This window comes from Anarrhichthys ocellatus, unplaced genomic scaffold (assembly GCF_004355925.1).
Source record: "Anarrhichthys ocellatus isolate YVR2014 unplaced genomic scaffold, GSC_Weel_1.0 scaffold58, whole genome shotgun sequence".
NCBI lineage: Eukaryota > Metazoa > Chordata > Actinopteri > Perciformes > Anarhichadidae > Anarrhichthys > Anarrhichthys ocellatus.
In genome coordinates, this window is record NW_022280088.1 from 807,044 (window position 1) to 829,994 (window position 22,951).

Below are 22,951 nucleotides of genomic sequence, written 5' to 3' on the forward strand. Positions count from 1 at the left end.
CTGAATGTAAACACAGATTAATAGCAATTATTTTGCTCCATAGTCAGCAAAGTAAATATTGGACCCATTTTTCTCAAGCCACTTATCTTCCAAATTGTCTAACACTAAGATGGCATTTTTCAGAGAGACAAATCCGGGGAAAATAAACTTTGCTCGAGACGAAAAAAGTAATTTTTAAATAATGTAAATTGTACAAAAGTTGTGTTTGAAATAAGGATTAAGTTATTGAATGCTTTTGAAAAGGATTTACTGATTTATTCGTAAGTGTAGATATTTTATGACTTGACATGCCGTAAACCCATTTGTTGAAATGAGTCAATCTAATGCAATATCAGTAACTGGATTGAATAATTTAAGCAAGGACTATCATTTCGTGGCAGAGCACCAGATTCCCTTTAGGAAACCTCATTTTACTGCAGAATTCTGCCCTGCTCGATTTTGGTTCTGGTTCTCCCGCGCTTGCCATCCCTCCAGTGGGACTGAAATACGACCTGGGCCTCCAGCAGCGTGGTGTTGGCTCCCAGCGGGGACCGGCGAAGTGATGAGGCAAATCTCTGCTTCTGGAAGGAGGAGGAGATACTGCTGCCAGGCACGGAGCTGTCCTCTTCCCGCCAGAGCGTACAGGTCGAAGGTGGCAGCGGAGCCAGATTGGGGTCTGTCCAAGGTGGGCTGGTCTCTGCCGGAGGCCACGCTGGAGTCTGAGCTGAAATTGTTTCTGGTGAACCTGCATATGATTTCATTTGATTTTGCGCGGAATCTGACCCGCTGGCACCGATGACGAGCATTAAATATAACTATATATAAAAAGCCAATCTTCTTGCTGATGGTCTTGTTTACTTATTTAGGTCATATAGAGGCATCAGTATTAAATTGAGACTGTTTTATGCAGTTTAAAGTTCTTCACAGTAACTTAAAGTGACTAAATCTTGCTAATTACTGTGCATAAGAAAATATTTCATTAGTTTTGTTTTAGCCATGTTATTTCCTAAGTTGTAGGCAGCACTTCACATTCACATTAAAAACTATTTTTTCAAATATGTCGATTCGGCTTATCATACAACTACTGCATTGACCTGTCGATCAAAAATATCTTTATTTATTAGATTTTTTTTGCTCAGATTCTTATTTCAAATAATTTTAACAAGTGTTAAGAAAATAATACAAATACAAAATAATAACACCATGCACAAGGCACTTTCAATAGCCACAATTGGTCCACCTCAACCTGGCATAGCGCATTTGCACCCAGAATGTCGGAGATTTTCAAAATAAATGTTTTTCTGGCCTCATAATGGCCACATTAATCTGCTATTACTCTCCAAACGTTTCTACATATGACTTTCAAAATTCATTATATTGGCATATTTCTAAATGCATTATGGCATAAACACAGTTAGGCTATTAGATATGTCATATAGTTATAAGTATAACTACAGCTGGAATCTCCATGCGCCCTCCCACAATATGTCACAGCCCAGAAATACTCCCTTACAATGTGTTCACTAGCAGGGCGCATCCTCGCACTGGGAACCACGCATGCGTCAACGACGGAGGCTCTCCTGATTTGACAACCCTGGAGCCTACCACACAGCCCACTATATTGCAAGGCTTCCCGTTAGTAGCGCACCATCATCTGCACCTGCCTACTCTGTTGTTGTGGTCGGATCGCTAGGAGGGGTCATTATTTCGCAGGCAGGCGTAGGAAGACGAGGCATTTCCAAGACACCGACAGCAGCGTGTAGCCTCAGATTCAGCACCACACGATTGAGGAAAGCGTCAGGATAAGAGTCGATTCTCACTGCTCACCGTGGGTTAACTGAACAACAGGACACCATTTTTTGGGACTACTCAGTGAAACCAGGCGCTGCACACAGTTCGCGGACCTGCAAGAGGTGTCATCTCCAACGGTTAACGGTGCGTAATGTTAGTTGGATGCTGAGGTTTGTCAACTGGATGCTATTTTTTATTTTTTTTTCTGTTGCTAGCAGCCTGGTAGCATTACGCTTGCTGCACTGACTGACCCGCTGTGCAGCTAACATTAGCTTAGGCGAGGTCTGCCTTTTCATTCATCATTTTGCTAGTTGGCAGTGTTTAATAAATCCCTGCACCGAAATACTCAACTGCTCAATATACCACAACATGCCTCCATGGCGTAAATGTGCTGAGGTATGTAGCCTCGTCAGCTAAAATCAGTGTCGCGTACTAACGTTATCTAAACCGCACAGAGAGCACTGCTATCCAGGGAGCCCAGTGCTGAAAGCCATCTCCTACTGATTTTATGAGAGCCTGTCGGGCAGAGACGAGCTAGGCTGCAAGGCTAGTGGGGTGGCTAAAGCTAGCTGACACCGGCCACTTTTGTGCGCGTAAAACAACGGTTCCACATCTGCATTAACTGCTGTTTAATCGTCCGGGATTTGCTCGGTAATCCTTCAATTGCTTCACTCACTCGAAGACCATTTAGCTTTATTCCCTTCACGTGTTTGCAAAGCTCTTACATTTCTTTGTTTGGTAATTTTTGCCTCTTTGTTTAATTGATATTGTAGCGAAGGGTTGAAATAAACTCGTCCCTCGTTATCTCCCGCATTCAATTACAAGTCATACTAAATCCTCTGCAAATGATTTGAATTATTTATCGTGCCTTCGTGCTTCACTCAAAATATTTTAAGTAGCGAAGCCCATAGCCTGGCGTTGCCTTACTCTGCAAGTGTAACGGTACTTTATTGTCAAGTCTCTACTGGTTCTTTTCCACAACAATTAGTTGGCAACCTGGCACCTTTGCGTGAAACAAAACTGATTTTTAAGCGTTGCGATTTGCGACTGTCCCTTACTCGAATATTACGGTAAAACAACGTGCATTCAGAGTTGAGTTCAGGCACTGTTAAGAAATCGGTATTTCATCCATATCTTCTGTCTGCCTTTTGTCTCGCAAACTGAAGTTAACTGTTGCTATATTTGGCTTGTTTGTTCTCATATGCATTAGATGAAAAAGCAATTTAAATTTGTAAAATATCAACAGAGTTCGTATGTGTTGGCCTTGCTTGCATACACACAGCATTCAGGCTACTCTGCATTCAACAGTGGGCCTACACTGCAGTGGAGTCAGAGCCAAGCGTTTGTGCCACATTCTCTTCCTGTAACTGGAGATGTGGGGGTCTCGGATGCCTCTGGGGGGGTCACATAGTGACTGTATTTAGAATCTGAACTTGTGATTGGCAAGAAGGCATGCTCGGCCCCACTGTCAGGGCGCTGTGGGGCTCTTTCCTCCCCCCCCCCCCCCCCCTTATGTTTACCATGCCACTTTATTAGCTGGAAGAGGGGACCACTTGCTGCTGAAATAATCTAATTATTCATATATGGTTTAGTGAAAACATGTTTTTGTTGTCAAGTGTGCTGTGTGTTTTGAGTTTGTGAGAAGTTTTTTTTCAGATTCAATTAATCTGTCAATTGCTTTTTGTTATTATACTATTAATTTAGGAAAAATGGTGTCTAATGCCAATCAGAGCACGAGGAGACACCTTAAGGGTTTTAGGAGGCACCTAAAATATGTTAATGTTACTTTCTGACGATTGTGTGATTGAATAATTACCTAATGATTTCAACACTACAGTAGTGCAATATGTCCCTCAATTAATTAATCACAAATGATTTCCCATCCTTTGATACAATTAATCGTCAAAATAATTCGTACAAATATTTGTTAGTTGCAGTAATTTTGCTAATTAGGAACTATATAAACACCCCAGTATATATTTTACTGAATATGACAAGAGGCAGACAAGGCAATAGCAGTTATTCCAGTCTACCAAGCATGGACAAACTCTGCTCTGCCCTTTGGAGAATAACTGCATATGTATCACTGTACAACCATCTTTTATGCATGTATTATTTATTTTTTAAGGATATTTTACAGTAGACTACAGCCATATTCAGGATGATTATGTTATACTAGATTGATAACCATTGCTAAGCATGCTTCATTAATCAAGAGGTGACTTTTTATAACTGCTGTTTATTTCACTGTGATTCTCTGGACAAACTCTGGAGGAACTTTGGAGGAAAAAAAAGATTTGTAAAACTACAAAGCTGGTACCAAAAGAATCCGTCCCCCATTGAGCCAAATCAGTGTAGTTCAGTGTTTCTGACACACAATTAATTCCACCCGGTATGTAGCCTATTTCTTCTTCCTCATTCCTCATTTGATAATACCAAATTACAGGGTTGTTGTTTTTTTTTTTTTTGGGCTCAATTTACCATTATCAGTATAAAACCTGGTTCTGTCACTGGGGCCACCTGTATGTAATCCTCTGAATGTCTTGGCTCAGTTTCATTATGCCGTGTGCGGTTTATAGCCTGGTTACCGGGGATAAGGAACCGCTATAATTTATGGGTGAAACTATGCAATCAGTGGCGGTCCGGAGGGCATTGTGTTCTCCGTCTCCTGGGAGAGGAAGCGGTGTTGGCTGAACACCATGAAACCCCGCCTGTTGTTGTTGCACTGAAGCAGAGCTTTAAGGTAGTCATGGTAGCCCCGCTTACTGGAACAGGGTTTGCCTTCTCTCGCACAAATGTTCGGTTCTGTTTAAGAGATGAGAGATGAGGCAATAGAAACAACACCGAGCAATCAATAGTTTTAACGCTCTTGTCTACCACATTGATTTGAACTCCCCTAACTCCAGGGTGTGTATTGTCTGATGCTGCAATGTGGAACTACATTAAACTGACAACAAACATTCTCACCAGGCTAAGTGTGTATTTCCTCATCTTTTAGGATGTAGAGGATATTGTGGGCTGTTGGAGACAGTTGATGACATCGGTTTATCTAAGATTGGCTAGCATCATCTGCTGTTTACCTTAACTAACATACTTTATTACATGACATTATCCCACAGTGGACTGTAAAAAAAGAAAGACGGGACAATAAAGTAGATGGTCCAGCGATGCTTGAAAGTATCGTGTCAGCAGCAGCTTGGAGCAGCGAGAACCAACAAGGTTATTTTCTTAAGTTCATTTTCATGTCTATTAGTTGGCCTTAGACCACACCCACAATGCCTGGCAAAAGAGCTGTTGCAGTGGAAGTTTATATTGTTACAGCCTAGCTTCATTCTCTGTAGGACTATTATGAAGAAAAATCAATCCATCCCTCCATAATGCTGTGGGTGAATGTGATGGAATAACATTCCCCCCCCCCCAAAAAAAAAAAGCAGCAAGTCAGGTTCTTGTGAATCTAAATGAAAAGTGCAAAAGTATGCACATCCCTTGACTCATCACAACTATATTTTGTGTGGGAATGTTAAGTCAAGATGTTATGTTTTATGCAGCTCAGATCTTCTTTTCAATCATCATAGGAAGTGGTGTCCAGGTCTTCAAGTTTCAAAGGAGACGCCCCCCTTACGCTGCACTGATTTGCCATCGGCTGTGTTCTGTTGTTTTCATGCAGCTAGATATCTACATTGCATTCACTGGTGGTCAGTTGATGGAATGTGACATCCCCTGTAGCAATGTACTGTCGGCTGATTTGCAGCATTGACCTACAGACTTTCAGCGTAAGCAAGTATCTCGAAAAAAGGCAGTCAATTTGATGCGATGAATAAAACGGATAGAAAAAGTCAAACCAAGGTGACGCGTATTAAGCGCGGGGGGGGTCTCTGGAGTTTCTCCGCCAGGAAATTGTAAGCGTCAAACACTTAATTTCCTGCATTCTGGTTAATTGTAATGCACCCATTTATGGTAGAAATGTCTTTATTTATGTAGAGCAGGGGTCACTAATAGGCGGACCGCGGTCCGGATCTGGACGCCGTTGTATCCGGACCCTGGACCTAAAACCGTTCAGCGGTGCAGGAAACACACCGACCAATTACATGCGTTGTAAATCATCTCACGTGATGCAACTCAGCCAATCAAATATGTGTATTCCGATAAACTTCGTGACTCGAGTGAGATTTACACACACGGGAGAAATGGAGCGAGATACCGAGTCCTCAGAGAATCAGCGTTACGTGAGTCAGAGCAGTTATTTCACATGATGTTCTCCAAAAAGAGGAATGTGGTCAGCGAGAGCAGAGAGACCAGTCTCTAACCAAGAATGGATAGACTCTTAAAGGTTCATTCTTCCCACGGGCAGTTTAAAACCAGTGTGTCTCATATGTTCAGAGACCGTAGCGATTAATAAAAGCGGCAATGAGAAGCGACACTACGTGACAAAGAACAACTCTTTTGAGCAAACGCACCCACTCAATATCATCCGAATCCTAAAACACATGAATTCCCTGCCCAACAATGATGTTATGATGATGCACATGCATTTCTCTTTTTAGAAGATAAGAATATAACATCGTGGTTGACATCACTTCACACCTGAAAGAACTAAATTTAAAGCTGCAGGTCAATTCAGTTCAGCTAATTTTTCTAAAATGAAGTACTTTATTTTAAGATGCATATTTTTGTTTTAAAGCGTTTTGTTATGTATTTTATCTTTTAATCCAGCCCTTATTTTACTTGAAATGAGAATAGATCATTTATTTATTATTAGATTATATGTATGCGTGTCTATTATAATTCATCCGGTTCAATTTGAAAACTGACAATAACTATTGTTGAGATATTATTCAATTGAACTTTCTATATTTCAAATGACAGTCAGTTGTTGACTACATACAGACGTTAATACAACTGTTGGCTACTTCAATATATATATATGGGACTAAATCATAGCGCAAGTTAGACATTACTGTGATGCTCCGGACCTTTGCATGAGGAAATTCTCTCTAACTGGACCTCGGTGAATTTTAATTGAACACCCCTGATGTCGAGGACAACACAAAATTGAGGCGCTTGATCACAATTCAAAATATAATGGAATATAATGCGGCAAGACTCTCAGGCATTCTGTATTGCTTTCAAATATTGACCCTCCAGTAAATCAACTTTTGCCATTGAATGCTTCCTCTGCTAAGTCAACACACATGTAGGCGTGGTTTACTCTTCTGTCCTCTTTGGTGTATTTTCTTTGGCTTAGTAAACTGTGCATGTGTAAATGTGCATGTGGCACCTATTCATGTCCATGATACATTCATCAATAATCATAATATATAAACCCGTGGACTTCAATTGCTCATATGTATGGAAGCCCATTCGGACCAAAACAAATACAAAAAAGAAATTCTGAGATAGAAAGTCGAAATTACAAGATACTTGAACACAACAGTCATTGAAGCAGCTCTTCATAGGTTACCCTACATTTGACATAGAAATGGATTGTGAGTACATTGAAGACGCTTTAAACGTGGCTTTACAACACATGAAATACTTTAATTGCTTGCTGTTTCACGTGGGATTGTACTCGGCAAACACACCCTTGAAAGGATTTTCAGCAAGAAGCAGCTCTGGCGTAGAAAGAATAAAACCGACTTTCTATCTCATAATTTCTCTTTTTTTTTTTTTAAATGGGCTTCCATACATACAGTATGTGTTTCAGCACATGTTCAAAACTTTTTGCATGTTCAAAACATAGCCCACATATCTATGTCCCCTGAGAAGTCAAAATATTTAACAAAATAAAGTCCTTAAGAAAAAGTCGACCTGCTGTACAGTTTGCTGTGCATTATGCCGTTGCTCTGCTGTTGGCAGTATTCCCTTCAGACCGGATCCTGGAGTCTTGAGACAGTCCCAAAGAGGGAAAGGGGATCTATAAGGGAGGGGGGCGCAGAGACAGCGACGCAGATACTCAGACGAAAAACACCACACTGCAGTCCAAACACTGTGCAAGTCAAAATAACTACAGGCTACACTAGTCTATGATATGGGTTTCTCTCCTATTAAAAAACAAAATGCACTGTTCCTTACTGAATCGATACAAATCGCCTTTTCCCACGACAGTGGTTATACTTTAATTAGAACACAAATATACTGCTAGGGGTGTGGTATTTGCATGTTCTCCCTGTGTAGTGTTTCTCATCAGTCCAACAGTCCAAAGAAATGCAGCTTAGGTTAACTGATAACTCTAAATGGCCCATGTGAATGCTTGTCCTCTCCAGGTTTTACCCTGCCTTCGCTCGATGTCCGCTTGGATCGGCTCCAAAAAATTTAGAAGTGAAATGTACACCGGGGTTGTAGTCTTTAATTTGATTTAATCAATTAGAATGTTTCTAATCCTCGTTCCCTGTTACATATAGATAAGCGGGTCCATTTAAGTGGAAAGGGAGAGTGTATTGTTCTCGTCGGATTGTTTTCTAAAACTCTGCATCCTCAGGCGTGTCCACTCCACATCAAAGGTCTTTTGTTAGGGTTAGAGTACCAGATACTAGTTAACGCATTACGTTCCAAAAGCTCTATGGTATTGTACTCTTTGGTTCGTATGTAAGAAGTTTGGACATTGTTGATTTGTATTGTAAGGGGGAGATGCAGTAAGATGAGCATAGAGCCCTCCCTGGGAACATGCAGTAGATGTGTTCACTTATTTACAAGAGGCTTCCAGTTGTGTGACCTCTTTATTGCTAGAAAATCATGGAAACCAAGCAGTTCTCTTTCCACAGTTAAAGTTGTTCTTTGATAACAACTTTTATTAAAGGGTGAACTTACCTGTGATAAGGGTTTAGTCGTATCCGTGTGAACACTTGGAGAGAGCGAGAGCAAAGGGAGTTAATATCTCCTCAGAACTGAGAGAGTCAAATGAGAGCACATGACAGCACCTTTTCTCATTGAGATGTTGCAGCTGGAGTGTGATGCCAAGCTGCTGCCGAGGTTTTTTCACTCCTGTTTTAATAATGACTCTCCCCCAGCCTCCCACAGATGTCACAGTCTCCTGGGGAAAATGATTTATTTTGAGTGAGTTGTTAATCGTATTTTTCTTTTGTTGGTCAGTAGCCTCATCGGTTCTGCGGGTTTGAAGTGACAACAAAGCCTTTCTTCACAAGTACAAGCAGAACCTCCGCACCTACAATAGTTCTCTGAATGTTTCCAGCTAATGTGGACCATTACATCGGCCTTATAGCTTAATACCTTTCACTCTAAGAATTCATGTTATACATGCAGAGTAAGATGCATTGAAATAATGCCTTTTTAAATTTGGAGTCACTTTGAATCTGCTAGTCCTGTTAAGACATGGATACACTTAAGTGCATGTTGACTTGACTTTCTCAGTGGAGTTTGACATAATGTTGACTATAGGTATTTGTTATCTACACCTATTTGCCCCTAATATTAGGATGATTAAGTAGTCCCTTTAAATATTGTTTCTTCAATGACAGTGCTCATTACAACAATATAATAAGCAAAACTTATATTAGATGGTTGGGATCAGTGGAAATGACCACAAACTGTCACATGAGCAACTGATCCTGCTTCCTGTTGGTTCTGGCAATTCACAATAAGTAGTTTTCCTTTCAGCAGCAGTACTTCTCTTTTGTGATTGTAAAATGAAATATGTTCCACTCTCATTCCAAAATATAATTATGTTTTACTTGTTAGGAATTCAATAACATTGCAAGAAAAACAGTTGTGACTGGGAGCTGGTCAAGGCCATAGTTCTTGTCAATTGACTTGTTTCCGCCTCAACAGTGAAGAGATGAGTCTCATTTCCATAGAAACAGGCATCTGTAGTGCATTTTGTGGATGTAGCATGGAGGCATCAGTAACCGGGCACGGGACACTAACAATGCAGTTGTGCATAATTCGTGTGCAAACATTCAGTGTCATTCTCACTGTCACAATCTATGCTCACACACTTCCGGTACTGAGTCCCCTCTCTGCTTCTACTGTGTCTCTAACCTCAGCTTTGCCACCTTATTGTTTTGATTTGATCAAAAACAAATCTGTGTAGAGAATCTTGCCAGAGGACATTTAAGTGTCTCCTCCTCTCAATTGTTCTGTCCTTCTGCGGCCTCACTTGTCTCTCTCATACTCACTCTCGCCCCCCCCTCCTTCCATAGGCTACATCTGGGGCCAGTGTGGGCCCCTGGTATTAGCCCAGCTCCTCCCCCACAGTGTGTGTGCTCTGTCTTGGTGCATAACCTTTTCTATTGTTAGGTGACTGCTTTTGTTCACTGCTCTCACAGAAAGTGTATACGCTGACCAGGGGCCGGTCTAGGATTTGACATCCAGGGCTTACCCTAGAAGCCTAGAGTGGGAGGCTATGGAGCATATTCTTTCTTTTTTTTTCAAAAGTCATATACATGATACGTTTCATGTAATTTGAAATGAACCTCTTATCTCAAGGTAGATCTTTTCTGATAAATAAACCAAAGAACTGGGGTGTTAAAGGCGGAGAATGTGCCAGCTGCTTCCAGATTTTCCCAGAAATGCCTGACGGTGCAATGAACGCATACATTTTTCAGTGTCTTCCCCACAATCTCAGAAAATGATCCTGCTATGTTTGTGTAGTCTGCTTCCTGTGATACTGCTTTCTGTCTTCATCTCCTACAACCACTGGCAGTTATCCATTATTAACCCACTATTGTAGCTTGTGGAAAGAGCAGGGGACCTTTGCTGTCCATTTCTCAAACAAGATTAAATTCCACCCACAGTAGGTATGATAGTTTCTGTTTCACTGAATACAGCTTAAAGGTAATGGTCAAGACAATGTGGATGATGGACAGGAAATAAAATGCTACGAATGCATAATAGTTTTCATCTTGATATGATTTTAAAAAGTATAGTCTACTCTGTAGTCTACTGTACATTGACTTGGTTTTGTTGGGACTTCACCGTTTGGTTGAAACAGACATGGGGCCTACCAGAGATTAGAATTAGCTCATCTGGGATTTTAAGATTACTTAATCTTATATCAGAGTTGAACATTCTGTAAGTCAACTTCCAACAACATGTGGATCTGACTCGATCTCATCCATTGGCCATTTTTGTGAGTTATTTTCGAACATGACAAACAGCTGTCAATATACTCAACACCAACTAGAAGAAACCATAGATGTCTCCAGCAGTGCTAGAAGCTCTTAGAATATGTTTTAGGAAATGTTGAACGATATGCATCTCATATCTCATCTCAGGAAACATGTAAGAAGAAAAATTCATTTACTTCCGTTTTGAGCAGAAATTGCCATTATTGCCGTTGAGTGTGTTGTGTGTCTCATGGCTTAGCCACACACAGCCCATGATGTCCACTACCACACAAAGCAAGAACAAAACATGCTGACACGTTAAACATCCATTTAGACATTTTGGGAATGCAGCCCCTCATTTGCTTCTATGTCTTACAATAACCTCCTCCCTTGGCAAATATATGGCTTCTGTAGTTGCAGCTGCGGACTTATATACTGTAGGCTCTGTATTTTTTTTAGTATTGCAAATTCTTTAAAAAAAAAAGGGGTGACCCTTCTAACTGACATTTAAAAATGATTAGACATTTTACTTTTGCAGTGATTTGACCCCTCCCCACCACAAAAGGCGCACAACAAAGCAGGGGGGTTTAAGTCAAGTCAATCCAAAATCACTATTTAGTTCCAGATAAGTTTACATTATAAGGAATATGAACGGTCACATTGTAAATGTGTTTTCAATTTATTCGCCATCGAAATTAATCTTGCCAATATAGAAATAATTCAAAGTTTAGTTATAGAGTAGATCATTTTGGGCATGGTTAAGAGTGGTATAAGGTCATAGCAATCCTATAATCATTGTAGAGTAATGAATGGTACTCCTAGGTATTAAAGAAACCTGTGTTCCCTCTTTCAAATCAATGCTGAGCATTGTCCGCTGCATTGACTGCAAAGCGAGGTCACATGACTCGCTGTCCCATTCAGACCGATGGAAAATACATTGTCATCTTGTCACAGCATTTGTGTGGAATGGCTCCTAAAAAACTCTTTGATCCGACAAAGTGCAAAAATAAAATGGAAAAGGAGATTGGAATGGAAGGTTCATAAATTCAAGTTGTATCAATAGTATAACAGGAGGCAGTATACAGCAGGCAGTATAATAACAAATTGATTAATTAGTAAAACTCAATTAGATGGTGGTGTTTTCACAGTATGGGTGGGCAGCAGTTTTCTTGTGAATAAACATCATTTGTTTTAAGCCTATATCTAATCTCACCAAAGCACTCTGTATACTTGAGGTCATTTCTCATAAAATATTGTTTTCAATATTTTAAATCCTGCTTTGTTTACATCAATTTTCACTCGCTAGCAGTCTTCTTTGTTGCCTTTTTGGATGCATTGCTACGTTTGTTGCCATGTTCCTCCCTCTGCATGTTGATCAGTAGAATCCACCTGTGCATGCATAATACAGACAAAACAGGGAGTCACTTATTAAAACATTGCTCCATAGTGCTGCTGTAGGTAAACACTCTGCAAGGTACCTTTAACGCAAATGCTCTCCGTTGTATTCATTTCACAGATTCCTGCAGGGTTGTGAATCTTGTCATGCTTAAGTAATTAAAACTCTTATTTTGTTTTCAGTTTGGCACGAACGTGCGATTGCAGTGGAAAGCCATTTTGTATTGACACAGATGCACGTCGCTGTGTAGTTGCAGGAGAAGAGGGATTTGCCTTTATAGCCCTCCAAGGGAAGTGTGAATGATATTTGAGCTAACAGTGCTCATAGTCATACTTTTAACAGTTCATCTTGGGAATAAGTGTTAACCACACAGTATGCTTCCACTGCAACATCTAACCACCACACTCCACCGGTTACACACTTATCTTCTGCTTGAGGCTCATTTTAGTAAAATCAACAAATAAAAATAAAACAGAAAAGCGACGAGATCACATAAAAGCCAGCCTGTAAAAATGTGTGTTAAGAAGTGATTTCAAAGAGAGCTGAACTATGTTCACTTCTACACAGTGTAAATACATGAAACAATTATAATCACAAGTACCAAATAAAAACAAGCGACTCATTTAAACACAAATATTTAACAATGGTTTGTACAATTTGTTAAACTGCTGAAGGTGCTACGTGCAGAAGCGGTGTAGCCCATTCAAAAAACACCAATCCAAGTCAGGTTTAGGAAAATATATCAGTAAAATACATTTACTTATAAGTTCCAACAACAGAGCCCGATCGCTGTATGTCTTACTCAACTCAGGTCAAAGATCTACAACAGGAACTAAGATCTATAGAACGGAGGAGGGCTGGACCGGGTTTATAAAAGACTCTTTAACAGACACCGGCTCTCAGGAACAGCAGCGCATATCAAACTTGTCTGGCGTGTCCCGATTTGGGATTTTTACGGACACATTCCATTCGATCAGGGGCAGGTGTTTCCAGAAGTGTTTATTCAAACGTTGCAGTGAGTGCATTATGTTTCTAAAGGAGCTTTTTGAACTCCAAAGAGAACATGGATTTCACAGGTTGTGCTCGACTTTGATCAGCCTATTTTGGCCGCTCTAAGCACACGGCTCTGGAAAGCAGCGATATGACAGGTTCAGCCTTGACTTCTGCTTTTAGAGACTCCCCCACTGCTCCACGCAAGTGTGTGTGTGTGTGTGCTTGTGCTTAACTCCGCTCTGAATCTGGGTCAATGCAGTGTCGGCATATTAACTTTCCATAATGACGAATGACAGGGATTGTATTCACAAAGTTACTGTCACATGGTAAAGAAGCTTTGATGCCCATTTTATGCAGTGCAAGCAGAGTTTAAACTTTCCAATATTTTATTTTTTTATCTGTGACAAATAAGCATAAAATGTCAGGGCTCAGCATATTCAAAGAAAAATAGTTCTCTCACTCTGAGAACCCACGGTATAACATTTTAAAGACATTTCTTCACTTGTATTGTAGTGAGACAAATCATCAGCTTCAGGTTCATCAACTTCAGTGGGAGTCCATCTCTTGCCATGTTATTTTGCAAAATTCTGCTCATATCTGTGTTTATGGAGACATCCAGCAATAATTGCAAATTGTTGATTTTCCATTTGCTGTTGAAAGGAAATATTACCAAGTTCTCACTCTCAAGGATTGTGTTGTGTTGCTCAGACTTTGTGGAGTGTTTTAACTTCTTCTCCGTGTTTTTGTAAAGAACGATTCTACTCTGAGGCGGTTTTCCTATGCACACATTAAACCTTAAAACATCTTTCTGTAAATCTAAAGGATGCGATTACAAAAAAAACATCTTTCTTCTCTTCTGCCTTCTTGCATAAATGTTGTTTCTCCATGTAAATAAACGGTAGTATCGTGCTGCTATACTACTAAACCCTGCCTGATTTAGTGCTCAGTGTGACCTTATTTATCTGCTCCCTGAATGCTTATCATGTATTAACCTCATTTGTTAATACATTCATAGCAGTGAAGTTAATCCATGTTAACATGGACTCACAGAGAGAGGAGTCTTAATTTGGATTCCGCCTGCAAGACCAGATGAGATGAAGAGATAGTGACTCCAACGGAGCAAATTTAAACCGCACTTTGCTTACTGAGCTTTTAAAATACAATTGATCTACTTGAGATATAGTAAATATAATACCTACTTTCCTCTGATTCACTGATTTAGAGACTGCATACATGCTGATTGGCTTAAGCATCCATGTGTTATGGAAGATACTAGCCTGCTACTATTCAAAAAGTCAAGTTTGAATATAATATTTGAATATATAATATGTGCAATATGAATTAATGTGCATAGTAGGAGTTTAGAGTTCCCGTCTCACATGCATGTGAGGAAGCGGTTTTCATTATTCGGTACATTAATAAATGCTTTTTTGGCAACATGTGAGTTGTCTGGTGACCTTTGAAGTAATGTGTGCATGTGACTTCCTCTCAGAGACTACGTATGCTCGAGCTCGACCGTACTTACGCGCTCTTAGCTGCTCAACACCTGCTTGCTCGTCCGGTTGATATTATAGAAGTTGGCTGATGTCTCCGCTCCAATTGTGGTCACTTTCAACACCCACAGATCTATGTCTCTAATGTTATACACAAACCAACTTTTCAAAAGTTTTCAGTCATAAAATGAAACCTTTTTTGGACTGAGGTACCTGCCAATTGTCAGGATTATGTAAGCATGTCCACGGTTTCTCAGAGAACGGTGAAGCTGATTTACATGCCAGCATTCCGTAAACGTACATTTCAAATAAACATATGATTCTGAAAACAATTAACGTTTAAAACATTTCATTTTCATTCTTGAAAATCTTTTGACCAGTGGTGTGTATCACAAGAGACGCATCACGCTGGAGACCTCGGGTGTTAAAAGTGAGCAATAAAAGCAGCAGAGACATCGGACGTCTATTCTATCCCGGCCTCCAAAGTCCTAAAAGTCCCCATTACTGTCACAGCCCCACGCTCGCTGTGCATGTGAAGCAGAATTAAACAAAATAAACCCTATTTACGAATTGTGACATCTGTTCAAGTTAATGACTAATGACATTTTTCCAACAAGCAGGCCCTCAATCATGTAATAAATAGCCAGTGCAGTAGTCCAGCTATGACTGCAAATCCACATGCAGGCACCACATGTGGCGAGCACAGCTGGGCTTTTCTGTTTGTGTTAGTCGGGCCAACAGTATTGAATAGTACCATGACATCTGTTTTCTTTTGGTATTGTTAATAGACTGCTGGATGGAGTAGCTCTGTATGTCAGGTGCTCAATCCATACAGACACACAACAGAGCTCTGACTCAGCAGGATATCTGTCTACACTGCCAGCGCTATGTTTACCTGATTTGTTGAGGTGCACTTATCATCCTGCTGCAGCCTCTTGCAGTTATAGTATAATATACATCTGAAACACCAAAGCTGTCTGAGAACAACAGAGGGCCTTGACTCATTTACTTCCATTAAAACACAATACATTAGTCACAATCATCTTTAACGGACCATTACAAATGGCAAGAAAAAGAACAATGTAAGCAACCAACAATTCATTTACACTAAATACACACAAGATCCAGCATGAGCAAAGGATGTTATTCAAATTGTACTAAAGATGCTTCCAGTGAACTATAGAACTGAAATACAACGGCAAATTTGTTATTTTGTTATGATCTGAACTGCTAATCCGGGGAATAGTTGTTCACAAGATTTAGACGTCTGATGTCATGCGTTTTTTGTTTTTTTTCAGCAGACCAAATTCCAGCTTTTGCATCACTGGTTCTTAGCAGAAAGGTTCCATGTGGTCTTAAAAAAAAGCCCTTCTGCTTCTTTCTGAGATAAAAAATAACCCTGGTACTCTACCACCCAACCATAGCCATACGTTTGTCTAGCTGCAGATGTAGAAACACCCCTTCCCTGGTTTTCTACTTCATCAGAGCACTGGCGTTGGGTTGATGATACGACCCTCCTTTTTTTTTTATCGTTTGATTTTACATAAATCAAAATGTCACTGAGTAAATGAATCTGTACCTGATAAGATATAATCCATGAGTTGTTGAAAGGTTTCTGGTGTTCATTGTCGTCTGAATAGAAATCTTAATGAACTTTCGGAGACCTGTCTGCATCTGGCTGTGCTACTTCTTATTAGTGCACTTGGATTTGACTTGGATTTGACTAGATAGCGATATGAGATCATCAGTTTCTTATGTTAATCGAGCATTAATATCTAATGTTGGGTTTTTTGAAGTTCATAGTGGATTGAATACTGCGAGCTTCCTTTACCACAATGAAAGCATTCATAGAGTCAATCAATCAACAGTTTTTAGTAAGAAATAATACCAAATTTTCCATTTTTTGTGAAGGTTGGTCAGTGTATCATCCGTTCATTCAACTATTTGATCTGAAACACGTTTTAGTATACATCTGCATTTATTAGGGTTGGTTTTATTTCTGTTTTATGGAATTCTGGGGCAGAAAGTGACAACTGCACACTACTCGCACAGCCCGAAAATTTAATTTGAATGAAGACATTTGAATGCTTCGTCATGGGAATACATGTTTATGGCAGATATTAACCGGTTTACCAGTGATGTCAGACTGCCTGTAGCCTGTGTTATAATCATAAGGGCATTATGAGACCAGAAATATCCTATTATAGTCAACAACAGAGATACACTGTTATGTTAAAAGAGTAACACGTCACACTATTTGTTCTATTATTTGTACCTCCTCTCTTGCTAACTGTGGTAGTTAATCACACCTGATTGAGTGAAAGTATGATTAAATCAATCATGAATTGTTTAAATTCCACCTTAAATCCCTGTTTGTCATGGCGAATAAAACAAAAATGCGCAGCTTGTTTAACACCTGGTCCACTGAGGTAATTACTTACCATCCAGTAGCAGCTGTCTCTCTCTCTGCCATGTCATCAGCATTAGTTCAGAGAAGCGCTGACACAAGCAGAACCTAAGGTAATAATATTGTTTAATGGCCAATAAAAAACAAACGGTATCAAGAAGACCCAACATTAGGTGACAAATGAGCTGCCTCACAGGAAATGGCAGCATGTGGTGAACTAGCTACAGAGGCCATTGTTACCACTTCATGGTTGCCACCCCTGCATTCTGATGATAAAACATTTCATTCAGTCAGCATTGACAGGATGTGCAAATGGTTTTCCTGGTGCTCTCAGCCTCCATGACACTAAACTCTAGATTTAAGGTTGTATTGTTTGTCAGCGTTTAGTTTATTGTTCCAGCTCAGTCTGTCTGTTTTTGTACGTAACGAACGTCGATGTAAAGTTGATAAAAACTGTAGTCTGATGATAAGGATGACAAAATCTTAACAAATACATTTCTCTAATGACCCCTAGTTTACGAAGTGACTCAACTTACCTCGTGCCTTTTTTACACTCACAGCAGCTTGGTGGTGAATCTTGACAGCCAAAACGGATTTATGAAGCATAAGACCTTTGTTAAGGCTGTGCCTACAAGGTTTTATGACCTCATGTTTTACGAGCATCTAAATTCCTGCGGAGAAAGACACAGAGAAACATCTGTTTAAGAACTACTTAAAGAAATTTCATGCAAAATAACATGTACCTTAATTAATATGCTAGTGCTAGTCTTAGTTAGACTAAGTCCTGTATATATTTATTCTATATATATATATATATATATATATTTTTAAATCTACGTCAGTGTAACACTCACTTCACAAAGTGACTCTTTTAACTGTTTTGTTTGAATTTGTTCTCATCTTGTTCTGTACAGAACACTCATCTTACGTTACTGACTCACTAGAGTGTGTCTTCATACGTTAATTGTGCAAGCTTGAAGTTGACCAAATCTCAAACAGTGAAAAGTTTATATATAATAAGTATAGTTGGGTCCATCATAACTTACTCTGTTTACAATTATTATTTGTTGTTTCCTCTCACCAGCATGTCTGTTCACAGAGGGGGAGCAAACCCCCCCTATCTAGTCTTATCACCCAGGAGTTTAATCCTATCCATTCATGTATGAAGCATATATGTACACATGATTATCTGCATAGGTCTGTCTGTGTCATAACAAGGTCTATCTATGTTGGTTGATTGTTTAATTCATAATTGAATGAATTTGATTGATCCGGTTTTATTGATATTGATATACAGTATATCAAACTATTTGGTGCCGTTCTGCAGCTAAGATGGCCCAGCTTTCAAATATGGCAGAATTAAATAGACAATGTAAGTAACTCGTATTAATTCTGGAAAATAAGAATGAAATAATAAATGAAATAATCAAGATAGTTGTTAGAAAGGGAGTGGTTAGATGTGCCAAACGATGCACCCCCTTTCTCAAGATAATAACAGCAAGAGAAGTCAGAATAAAGTATAATATATATATATATATATATTTTTTTTTTTTCCATATATATATATATATATAACTGCTACAAGTAATAACGATACATGTATTTTGCTTTCAAAGTGCATCTAAACCACTTTCAGTGTTCAGTTTGTTTGCCAATCCATTTATTATTTGACATCTTGAAGGTTAACATACCGACCTACAGTTTGTTGCAAAGCTAACTAGCTCACGTATTCACAACTATTAATACAGCCAATTTAAAACCTTAACCACAGTATATGGCTTCAGACTGTGGGAGATAGCTGAAGCACCTGGAGCGGACTCACTTGTGATATGGACATTCCACACAAGCATGCAGTGCTCACCACTGAGCATCTGGGCCGCCCATCTGTGTGGTTGTTCCAATATAAAGTGTTTCCAAGCAAGAATACACACGAGCAACAATATCATGGCCTTAATTTTAAGATTTTTTTGAATAGGCATATTTTAGTTGTTCTTGTCATGTGATGGGTGAATGAGTGCTGCATGAGGTTTAATATCATACGACCGTACTGTGGTTTCATCATCACGCTCCTTATCTTTTGTGAATTTAATACAGACTATGTACCGAGTCGGTGCTTATGAATCATTTGCATTTTAAAGATATTTAGGTTTTTTGAGTGTAATCCCAAATGAAGTGTTTTAATTACAGTAAGTAACTTAACAGTTCTTGCAAGTATTGTGGAAGTGAAGCAGTGCTATGATTGATGATTCATTATCCTCCACAATGATACCTCTGTTCTGTGACTTAATCATAGACTGTTACTAATGTTTCAAATGGCATTGATTCCCCCGTTTTTCATTATTCATCCCAATACCATTAAATGTAGAAAATGCATCTTGTATAGGCAGAAATGATTAATGAATGGGAATAGTATTATTTACACCACCACACAAAACAAGAAACCAAATGAACATCAAAGCTACAATTTATCTAGCGTGCCTTGGCAAACTCAGCAGGAGCAGTCTCTGCTGACAGGCCAGCGATGAAGGCTGCTTTCCAGCACTGAGACTGATCTCTGAACAGCAACTATTGGTGAAGCTATAGGTATCACCTGGGACAAGTTCATTCATGTTCTAGATAGCTGTGTTGTTGAATTACATCTATAGGGCAGACTATAAGAAACAGCTCTCAACTTAACGCAACGATGCATTGAGCTGGTAACGCATTCATCATGAACACTGATAGTGAGCGGTTTACTGCTACAGAAGCCATGAGTGCAACCAGCCAGAAAGAGCAGCTGTTGGACTTCCTCATCTTATTTTTAAACTACTTCAATGTTTGTCTATATATCATTGTCTAGCCGAAAGGTGTAGAATATTTATGTGAATGCTTGTGTCGTGCCGTAGAATAAATCCTAAAAAAAGTAGAAGATGGCCCATTTTTCTCCCTTTTGTATTTTGTTATTCTCAGCATCCTGAAACGTCACCATCTTTCACCAAAAGCCTTATCCTGGGAGCAGAAGGAAACAGTTGTTAGATGTGTCAGAAAGTAAAGACGTGTCACATGACAGTCAACAATGCTTGCTTTAACTGTACACTGCAGTTAGTGGGTGCATTGTACAGTCACTGTGTGTTATACTGTAAATATATCACTTTATATTCCTCTCTGTCTTGCTTTGCTCTGACCATTTGCCAGTCTCACACACACACACACACCTACACACACACAGTTGTCCACAGCAGATGGTGGGACATCTCACAGATTACAAAAACTGAAGTCTTACTCATGCTCTTTACCAAAACATGTTTGTTGAACAAAACAGATCTGAGGAGGAGATATTTTATCCCTCCTCAAAAATAGGCAGATGCTGTGGAAATATCTATCTCCTAATTTTTATAAAGGACACGCAGCACATAGACTGCGTAGGAAATGTGGTGCCTCAGTGACAAGTAAGCAAAGGAGGAAGCACAACAGAACTCACAACCTTGCCACATTGCTTGCTTAACCTTATTTTCTCTGAGTTCCATGGATGCATTTTTTTCCATGCTGGCTGTTGAGAACACGAGACCAAGTCAGCAAAACTGTGCGACAGAATGCATGTTGAATGTTCCGAGAATGGAATTCGATAAAACCAGAGACATCAGTAAAACCACATCACATTGTAGTTTTATTGAATTCTAACTGAATTGAGTTTTACTGTTAGGGGGGGCGGGATACTGGTCCGTCTGCTCTCTGTTATACAACAGACCAACATGCATAATGTTACTCTTCTACTCCGGAGTGCAGCAGCAACATTCAAGAACGTGTTTCACGGGCCGCCACCGGAAGGTGCGCACGCAGCTTCATGACAGCTCCCCAAAAGTAAAGCCCAGACATTTAGATGGCCCCTTGGTGGCTGGCTAGTTTAGGAAGCACTTGATTTGATATGCAGCAGAGTTTTGTGGGAGTGGAACGCGCATTTTACACTTCAATACTGTAGCCAATAATAATATTTGATTATTTGTGCAGTTCTAGCATACGGAAGACCAGAAGTATGACCGAGTGTACGTACATTGTGATGTGGTTGAGTCTTCTCTTTCAAAGCAAACGTCACCAGCAATTATAAGGTGCCTTAGCCTGTTTTAATTTCAAGAGGACCTTTCACTGTCCACACAATCACACAGGTCGTCGCAGACAGATGACAGTCTCTCAGCTGTTTCCTTCTAGCTTCATGCTAATATTGTGCATCACCAGAAACTGTGTTGTTGCAGGTTTTAAATATTTCATTTTATTCATAATGTGGTTGCATTACCAAATGCACTGTACATGACAATGAACTCATGCAGGGACAAAATTGATGACATTTTTACAATTTGAACATGTAGGCGTGAATAGCGTTCATTGACAGAGACATGACATTTACAGAGATCTCCACCGACAATAAAATACATCCCGAGTCACTGGAATATTCGAAACATTTCCAGTTCAGCTATGACTGACACAATCACTATGATGTATCACTTATTACCAATATCTTGACAAAGCATTTTCTATCATTGTTTTGCTTACATAACGTGTCAAGACTAGTTTCAACCCGGTCCTTGAGAAGTTCCACTGTCATACACCAGGAAACAGTTTATTGCGTTTCAATGGCGGCCTGAGATTTTCCACAGTGCTGCTGTTTTCTCATCAGTGGCATGTTCCTCTGCATCTGCATCACTCCTGCTTATTTTTGCTGTATGCACCATGCTCTGCTGGGAAACCTCTAATGTCATAAATGAAAGCTGCAGAACTAGTCTTCAAAAAGAGAGACTGTCACACGGGGCATCTTTTCAAGTTATTCTGAGCTACTATTTAACCAGCTGGCTGCTAATGTAAGCGGCCTGAAACGGACATAACTTGGACTGTTAGCGTAGAGAAAGAGTCACTACTTTCTTGGTCTTTCTGAACAGCAAAACGATACATTCTGTTGTGAAACTGCAACAATAAGTTCCAAAGTAACAAAAATGATCAATTACGGAGAACACATAGTGACTTTGCAGAGTGTATTTATTGGAAAAACCCACATTTTTCACCAACTAATGAAAGGAAAATCATGTTTGCATATATTTTTTAAATGTCTCTGTATATATGTTTTGCCCCACATTCACTGCAGCAATCGTAGCACAAATGTCAGCTCGTTATTTCACAATTTGCGATGTGTGAAAAGCTTCTGTCTCCATTGCGCAATGTTTTAGGTCTTGCCAGAAGTAACCGTAGACTGCACCACTGTATTCAACACTCCTGTCCACCTCTCAGTTTGTGTACTTTTTTAAAATGTCAAACCACTGTTCATGACAGGTTGACAGACGCACACAGCCTGATTCATTGTCCCTGTCCAGATGTCTTTGCAGGGACAGAAATGTAATGTCACCAGCATAAGTGAAGGCCTGCGATTCTTTCAGAGCTAAAGATCTTTTGAAAGAACTATGATGTCTTGGTCACGGTTCCATCAATAGTGCCAGGTTGCCGTATTGCCTAATGTTCATCCATCTTTAACCCACTGTGTGTAGTATTAGGGCCCTCTGGCCCAGATCTGCCATGCTCATTCACATCCTTTATTCCCTTCTGCCTCATTGACATTGGCAGTAGACTGAGCCAGTCCCAGCTGGCCCATTCTGAAATTGCTTACTGTAGAAACACATCCCCACAGTAAAACAGACTGCTGCCCCCATGCCAGCTGTTCCGTCCTTACATTCACCTAATGTAACCCCACTGAGCTTTAGGGTTTTAAAAAATATAATGAACAAAATATTCCAAGTTAAAGTGCAGATTGTCTGAAGAATTATACGATTGAGACTCATATTGCAGAGCTCAGCACCTTCTCAGGAGT

General features: G+C 39.7%; 1 protein-coding gene across 3 annotated transcripts in view; it reads left to right on the forward strand.

Annotated features, from left to right (window-relative positions):
* Positions 1 to 1,557: 1,557 nt before the first annotated feature.
* Positions 1,558 to 22,951, forward strand: part of LOC116396721 (catenin alpha-2-like) — a 186,766-nt gene continuing 165,372 nt past the window's right edge. For all 3 annotated transcript variants that reach the window (XM_031871499.1, XM_031871500.1, XM_031871498.1), the window contains exon 1: positions 1,558 to 1,914. The gene's annotated coding sequence lies outside the window, so the exon portion shown is untranslated. The remainder of the gene's footprint in view (positions 1,915 to 22,951) is intronic.